Genomic DNA, 8,480 nt, shown 5'->3' with positions numbered 1-8,480 from the left:
AGGGAACTCTTGTCATTTCAGAACTACAGAAATGTTCTTCACAGCGACCTTCACAAGCTTTCCAAACAGCTTTTCTTTATTCTCTATTTACCAAGATGCTGGATAGCAGTGAGCACATGTATGCCTGAGGATTTGCACATTGCAAGGGCAGAATTCCCAAGGTGAGAAAAACAAGTATTGTGTAACACTCAGGTTTCCAGCACAGCAAAGATAAGGTTTCCTTCAATCCTCAAGCTGCTTCCCACAACTGCTCTGAGGGTCATCACTGCAGCCTGCTCTGAGTTACAGGAGATTCTGTAGGAAGTTAATTTCTAGTTTTCATCCTGCATCAAGCCTGTGGTTCATGGTCCCAGCACCTAGGGACCGGTCTACCAGTTAGCTGATCCACTGTGTTTCATCCACCATTCTGGAGTGGACTGATTCCCTGAGGTTCAGCATCTAACTTAACAAACCCTAGCGTGGCACAGCCCAAGAGAAGAGTTAGAGGGGATGCTGACGACCAGCCTAGTGATAGTGTTTGTGCTTTTGCAAGTTAGCCTGCTGTTACAGGGTGTGTTCCCCAGTCATGTGAGGAAACACCAAAGAAAATAACTATTTGCAAGGGTGAAGGGGAGGTCAGCAAGATGAGCATTGCAATTATTTGCTAGAATGCCTCCCTTCCTCCTCCCCCCCCCCCCCCCCCCAACGTTCTTTCTATGCACAAGGATACATGCACTAATAAGCTGGGAAAAGATGGTCATGCTCCTGTGGATTTAGAAATATACCAAAACACTTTCTGCCTTTCAAATTCTATTTCAAATTCCCTGAAAACAGGCTAAAATTTCACTGCCATGGGTATTTATGGGACAATTAAGGCACAGTAATTAATGTTTTGGAGGGTGCTTTCTATTTGTACTTGAGATACTGCTGCCATCCATCCAGTCTAATCCACTTCTCACACTGTCAGGTACATAAGGCAGGTGTCTGTCATCACCTACCAGTTCTATCTCAGATCAGTCCCTTGAAGATGTTTAAGTTGCTGACTTGGTATGTTGCTTCTTTAGTCATTGTTGTGTTTCCTCTTGTTCCTCAGGGTCACCGTCTCTTCTTTCCTCTTCATGTTGAAACAGAGCGTGCTAAAGGACCTGGTTATCTGGCACTCTCAAAACATGGCCAAGGTCAATCTGTTTTCTCCACTGTACTGTTTGTACAGCTGTGGGTAATCATGCAGGCTCTGAAATCTCAGCATTCCTTTTGCTCCCTGGCTGCTTTATGATCACTGTCCCCTGCAGGCATCCGCACTGAAAGTACTTTGATTTCTGGGAAGTAGACATGTTCTTCCAAGACTTCAACTTGTACAGGTGTATGTGTAATGTGTTTTTAATAACAGTGGCTCAAAAGAGCTTACAGGGAAGCTTAGCATTGATGCTGATGACTCCCATATGGGATGTATTCTTGTAATGGAAACAAAGAAAAGATTCCACCCATTTTGATATCATGTTCTTGAACCAGTGAGCAGAGACGTGTATCATACATAGGCATCCTTACAAGCCTCCTGCTCCAAGCTTACCCTGTGCTGTCTATCACCCTTACATAGCCCATGGTAAAGTTATAAACCATTAATAAAGGCATTTAGTATTAAAAAGGCATTAGGATTAATGTTTCAGTTATTACAGTTTTCTAAATGAGTATTGATTCCTTGGGATTTGTTGACAGAAATAGATTTTCCTGGAGGACAGGAAAATAAAAACTTCATGCTGACTTTGTAAAGGTGAGGTTATAAAGGCATGTCAGACCTTTTACTAGTTTGCGCTCTAGGGCTATTGTACTGTGGCAGAACTATAACATGTTCAGTCTGTAATCAGCAGTTTTATTATGATTTCAGTTCTCCATCTCAAAGACACAGCATAGCAGTCAGGGATAGCAGTGCCAGAATTTTGGAGACACCTGGTCAAGTAACAGACTATGACCAGGTCACAGGGTTAGCATGTGTACAGTAGCTTTAGTGAGGAGGTTTTCAGTTTTACCAACCTCAGCATCTTCAAGGTCATTACCCATGACGCAAAATTACTAATACCTCTTGAAAAAGTCTTCTCCAGCTCATTTTCAATAGAGAAAGGTCTGTAGCACTACTGTACTTCATCTACTTGTCTTTAATTCTTTGGTTTGATGCAGCTCTGTATAGGAAGTAGCACATAAGGTCTGTTAGTGTGATGCCCAGACATTGTTCCTAGAGCACCTGGGTACAAAAAGGCAGAACTAACTCAGTATTAGCATTTAAACAAGGTGAAACCTGGTCAGTGCTGGTCACCATGACCCCATGGAGCAGAAAATAACTTGGATGAAACTAGCAGGTAGGTGTGGGAAGGTATAAAGCTATGTGGGAAGGTAGATGGAAGACTACCAACACACTCTGAAGCAAACACTTCTTCAACGCAATCTGTAATTGTTTCTTCCCTGCTCCTCACTACTTGTAATATGTAATATTAGCATAACTAATACCATTTTCTAAGGCAAACAGCCATTCTCTCTGACTGAGCTGGTCATGCATCAGACCCTTTCCCTTCCTCATCAGGCCTGGAAGGCCCTGTGCACCAGACAGATTTCTTCTCCCCTTCTACATCAGCCTCAAGTTTCCTAGGCTCCTTACCAGCCTTGAAGTTGTAAGTCCCAAGTGGGACTTGGTCCTCAATTTCTGCTGGACAGCAAAACCCATGACCCCCCCAGTGGTCAGGGATGTCTTCACTGTCACCTGCTTCCTCCAAAGACTGAGTGTGTGACTTGTATTCTTTTACATGTTTTGAGCCTACATTGTGATTGTACACTGATACTGCAAGGTAAGTTTTGAGTTTTGACCCTATCTGCAAAGGGTCCATGTGATTAGGAAGAGTAAGATAACCTGTGCTTCAAATGTTGTGCTCTACTATTTATAGAATTATTACTTTATAATAATAAACTGACCCTGACTATAAAAACCTTGTGCTGTTCTAGCCATAAAATTGTATGCTATGCTGGTCATAACATTCTGTTTAAAAATTAAAGCTTTAAGTGTAACCACAACTTAGTGCCATCGACATTCTGCCCAGGATCCCTGTAGTATTAGGTGACAAAACTCCTTTCACATAAAAATCTCTCCTGGCACAGCTGGGAATAAAGAATCTAGAAGTCCTATGCAAATACCTGGTGCAGGTGTAACTACTCTTGCAGCGGGGGAACGAGATTTATTTCAGTGTAAATATATCAAATATCTCATTTCCAATCTAATAAAACACATCAGATGACTCTTTAGCTCTGCATTGTGGAAGGGGTCTATTAAATGAAGAGGTCAACAACTGAGAAAGCCTGACAAAGTCAAAGAAGGTCCCCAAGACCAGCTGTACCATCAGAGTGCATGCTTAGGGGAGCACTTGCTAATCCTTTTTTTCCCATACTCACCATAGCCTCTACACGTGCACCAGCTGCTAATGTGAGCATTGCAGAAGCCAGAGGGTTTTGCACTGAAGCGTGTAGGAGGGATATGCATTTAGTTTGCTTCTTTATCCTGTAGAACAAGGGAAGCTTCTTGTTGGGGTTTGGAGTCTGTCACTGGGAGTGGTTAATATGAGGTGTGCATGATAGCTTATGCGAAGAAGGTACCCTTAACCTGTCATTTCTTGTGTGGGTGTGTTTTGCCCTTGAGCAACCTTAACTGCTTTTTAACAGAACTTTTTGGTGGGAATTGTTAGGAAAGCATTTCTCTAACTACCTGAGGCTTGCTGTGTTTTTTTTGGCCCTACCTATACCGCAGCATAAAATATTCTGTACATTGGGAATTCTCTAGGCCTGATAGTCATCTCAATGGCACCCAATTTAAACAGAATTATTCCTGGTTTACACTGGCACGAATGAGGGTTTTCCATATATAATGTAATATTTTGCCTCTCTCAGATGCAGACACAAACATCATTCTCAGACTCCTTCTTATAGAGAGTTAACTGCAGATGAATCAGATTAACTCTTTTGCCATTACCTCCAAACTGCAGCACTTAAGAAGGCTGAGAAGGTGAAGGAAAGTATGTATTTGGCACTGCTTATCCAGAGGGTACTGAGGGCTCAAGGTACTGAAGAGCATCTGAGACTCTTTAAGGTTGGTAGTCTTCAGATGAGAGACATAGGTATGTGTACAAAAAAAAGCACAAATCTGCTGTTATGCAATCAGATTTACCACTTTTGATGAGAACTGCATCTTCAAGCTCCATCACTTTTGTGGCTCCAATAGCTGAAGGAAATGTTTGGGGTTTGCTTTGTTTGCAGCTCTTACTCCATCAGCATCTTTTACTGAACTACAATAAACTATAACTTTAGCCTGTACCTTTTCTTTGTCCTGCCACTATGGCAAAAAAAAAAAACAAACAGGATTTTACTGAGCAGGCCAAACCAGAACAGCTGGAAATATGAAGGATCATATAACTTCAGTTATAATTTGCAAGGGGCTCAGAGAGATGCATGGAGAGACGAGGGAGAAAGGTTTGTCTCTGCACTTCACTTCTGCTGCATTAAGGGTGTTGGTGTTGATGTAGATCCAGAATAAAGATATTCTCACCTTGAATTCCTCCAAAGCAATTCTTTTATGTGGTTGCCTCAGTAAAATGAAATCTTTATAAAACAGCCAGCACACCCACCCAGACATAAGCCAGGCACTAACTGTTCATGGTTAGAAACAAACTTTCCCCATGGGTACATTATTCATAGCCAGTCACTTGCCAGTTTTCCCTTGGAAGACATAAACTAAACATTGGGAATAAAAGCAATGCATAGTTGGGTCTCTTTTTTTTTTTTTTCCCGAGCTGGATGTTGCAGCAAACCTGCAGATTCTCTCTGTCCTTCTCTTTTCCACGCACTCACTTATATGTCAGCTTAATCGATAGTGCATTCCCGAATTCTTCCCACTGATCCCCTCAAGGGCTGCACCATGGTGCATTAGCACTTGGGAGAATCCTGCCACTTCCAAGAGAAATCCCAAATTCAACCAGATAAAAAAACATTTGCAGCTTTCAGACATTATTCCAGGAAAAGAGGAAATCATCCTCCCAATCCATCCTGCCAAGACTAAAGGCATCTCGTTGTATGAGAAACATAACAGGTTGTTGTTATAACAACTAGAGACCAGCTGACCTCCCACTACCTTTTGTCAACCAGCTGCAAAACTCCTCAGTCATGAAACAGTCTCAAATTGAACATCTGAGCCCAGTTTATGCAATTCCCTTGTGATGGTTTCATAAGCTTTTGTCACTTCACTCAATTGTCTGTTGAAAGTATTCACAATTACACTGGCTAATGTGAAGGTTGTGGTATGACAGATAGCCCCATGGCTGAGCCCTCCATCTCCAAGGCAATCTCATAACCTTGCTCTAAGAGTACATATGAGATGAAACAAAAACCAAAAGGATACACAGAGATAATTTCAGCTCTAGCTATCCATAGTGCTATTGCTTTAGCAGAGACTTTAGGAGACATTCCCAGGCTGGTTATTTAAACACTGGATTGCATCACAAAGATAGCATTTGACTCTAAAGATATACAAGCCATATGAATATACTGCAAGCTCTGTCAGTAAGCCCAGAGATCTTAAACAGTTTCCAAAGAGCTACATTAAAAAGATTGAGGGCATAAAGATATGGTGATTTCATGGGTCTGAAAAATCACTTGGGCCCTACCTCTGTGCAACTTCATTAGCTGAAGCTGTAGGTGTTGAAGCAGCTTCACTATTGTGTTTCCTGAGTTGGATCCACCATGGCTCCTATGTCTGTCCTTCATGGAATATACATTAGACTTGGGCTTTGCCAGAGAAGCAAAGATTAATTTTCTGCTCCCTTGAGCATAATTTCAAGATGGTCTCTGCTGACAAAACTGCAGCAGAGCAAAAGCTTCACCGAAGAATATTGTGTAGGAGTGTTTATTAAAGTAGGTCATTGCCCAAAGCATCAGACTTCAGGGATAAAATTAATGAAGTTCCTACCTCCTGCAGTGGTTGTTTGGATATGGTTTGCCCACTCAGAAAGGCACAGATCATATCTGGTCTACCTACTCATGCTCTGTCCTCACAACCGTAAGTCTTAAAAAATCCTTCTTTTTTTTCCATATGGAAGCTAAGTTACTGACCTTGTCTTAGGATCTGAAGCACAGTCATATGCAACCCATATGCAACATCTCAGTGTGACCTTAAGTCTCTGTTGTCAGTTTGTTTGGGATTTTCCCCCCTACTAAATCCTTGCACTTCCTTTCTCTTACCATTTACTATCTCAAAAATGTTGCTGTTCCTCCTTCACACTTGTGCAGGTGCAGTTGCCATTCTCTTCAGGCATAAAGAAAATCTAACTGTGAAGGGGGAAAACTTTAATTATCAGCTAGAAAAAAGGGAAAGATATTGCAAATAACCTGTTGCCAAAGCAGTTTCACATTGATATATTTAAACTGATCGTCTTACGCATCTCAAGCAAGCTGCTGAGCATCTCTGAGCTCATGCAAAGTGTCACTGAGGCAAACAGAATTAAGTGGAAGACCAAAAATCCATTACCCACAATTTGCTGAAAATTCTTTACTGCTGGGAAACATTTAAATTTCACCAGTCTTTCCACTATCCTGCGACATACATGTAACCAAAACCACCCTGCTTTTTGTTTAAATAGCTGCTGAGAACAGGGAAATAGCACGGTTGGGGGGAAAAAAAGTGGGGCGGGGGGGGGGGAGGGGGGGTGGGGGGTGGAGGGACTGTTTCCAAAAGCAGTTTTGTACATCTTCTAAAACAAAAGGCCATGCTTAAACACATGCAGCAATAACACCGGTACAAATCACTTCACATTCTGATTTTGCTACGTGGAAAGCAGAAAGCTCCTGTACAGCTGGTAGGGCAGCAACTAAGCTGTTGCACAACTCGATATGCAGATCAGGCCTGGGGAAGTTCTGCCGGGATCCTCTTTGTACGCTGTTTTTCAAATGTGATTAACATCTGTTTTCTTAGATTAGGAAACTGGACAGAGGTTTTATGCTATGCTTCTGAATAACTGAGCACCACAGGACAGAGTCATGTGTTCTATGTATTTGGAAATACCAAGTTTTAGCAACTCCTGCTTGGTTGCCTAGACCATTTAAAGCTCACTGTCAAAGCTTTACTCCTCTACTATCTGACTTGAGCGATTTATTGTCCTCCTGAATCTGTTGACAGATTCACCTGGTATTCAAGTTTGCTAATAGCTGTATTTGTTTATGTGTTAAACACAAAGGCCTGAGCAAGAGATAGTGCCCCTGGCCTGTGAGAACTCCCGAAGGCTGGGCCCTGCTTAGGCTGGACTCTGAAGCATTCACATCTCACAGCTCGTCTTATCTGGTTTCTAGTAAGGTGCAAGTTCCACCCAAAATCTTTTCCCCAGTCAGGATGTTTATAATCACTCCTGGAGGCTCTTTCCCTCTGTCACACTGGAACGGCCAATTGACCAACAGATTAAAAAATTATTAAGGGTGGGGAGGAAGGACAGACACGCACACCCGCACACAAAGGCTGTGAGCGCTCCGCCTTTGTGCTCATATGAGCTTTGTTTCCTTGGGAATCCAGCTACTAAAACAGGCAACAGCTGTGACAAGAAATGAGATCTAGCAGCAGAGCAGCAACGGTTTTTGTTTGGGGATTTGCAGCACCCATCCCTTTTTTAAACACCTTAGAGGAACACATCAGGATGCTTGTTTAGGAAAGAAAAGCATGAATAATGCAGCAGGGCAAGCAGACTTTGTAGCTCATCACCAGAAGCACTGAAGTGTCATCAAGTACTCTCGGCAAGGAGGGTGCATCCATCTCCCTTGTGCTGAAGCTGTTCCCGAGCTGAAAGTCAAAACACTGCACTGCACCAGTTAACACAAAGGAAAAACATGACTGCTACTGCGGAACCCAGGACACCTGTGATGTCCCATATTAACACCCGCATTCAATCCCTACCAGAGGAAACAATTTTTACCAGGTCTGACAAAACACAGACTACCAATAACATGGGTTCAGGAATTGTCAGTCCCAAACCAGGTCAGATTAGCAACTCACAGTCCTCTCAGGCCCTGCAGGCCAGGGAACTCTGTTCTCCTGGGACAGCCACTGCCTCCCGTGTGGTAGCAGCTGCATCCGTCACCTCTCAGGTTTCTTTTCCAGGTATCAGGTGGCCCCTCTGTCATATCTTTAAGGTGTACAGTTAGTGTCTCCGATTCCCAGGACAGCATTCCCTCTAGCCTCCTTCAAACGATGTATCTCAGCTGGGCAGTGAGGGGAGCAACACAGTGCCTAGTACTGGCTGCTCTGTGCTGTTGGCGTGCTCCGATTCACCTGGTATGGAAGGAAAGCACCACGGTGCTGGTGTGCCAGGTTGAAAGGGGGGCAGCGGGAGACACAGCCTGACAGAGAAGGGAAGGGGACAAGACGGTCACTTTCTGCGGGTCAGGCCGAGGAAAGCAGACAAGACCAGCGCCGCCAGATGCATCTC

At 43.2% G+C, this 8,480-nt stretch overlaps 2 long non-coding RNA genes across 2 annotated transcripts; both read right to left on the bottom strand.

Annotated features, from left to right (window-relative positions):
- Nucleotides 1-863: 863 nt before the first annotated feature.
- On the bottom strand, nt 864-8,462 carry LOC134175637 (uncharacterized). Its single transcript, XR_009969086.1, has 3 exons — nt 8,133-8,462; nt 6,250-6,336; nt 864-2,156 (listed from the first exon to the last, which is right to left on the bottom strand). It is a non-coding gene; the product is annotated as an uncharacterized LOC134175637 (long non-coding RNA).
- LOC134175636 (uncharacterized) lies at nt 7,288-8,059 on the bottom strand. The gene is made up of 2 exons (XR_009969085.1): nt 7,910-8,059; nt 7,288-7,823 (listed from the first exon to the last, which is right to left on the bottom strand). It is a non-coding gene; the product is annotated as an uncharacterized LOC134175636 (long non-coding RNA).
- Nucleotides 8,463-8,480: the final 18 nt, after the last annotated feature.

The sequence above is a fragment of the Pezoporus occidentalis genome, unplaced genomic scaffold (assembly GCF_034315485.1).
Source record: "Pezoporus occidentalis ecotype Australia unplaced genomic scaffold, CSIRO_AGI_Poc_V1 ctg7, whole genome shotgun sequence".
Classification (NCBI taxonomy): domain Eukaryota; kingdom Metazoa; phylum Chordata; class Aves; order Psittaciformes; family Psittacidae; genus Pezoporus; species Pezoporus occidentalis.
This window is presented reverse-complemented; position numbering and strand designations above follow the sequence as displayed.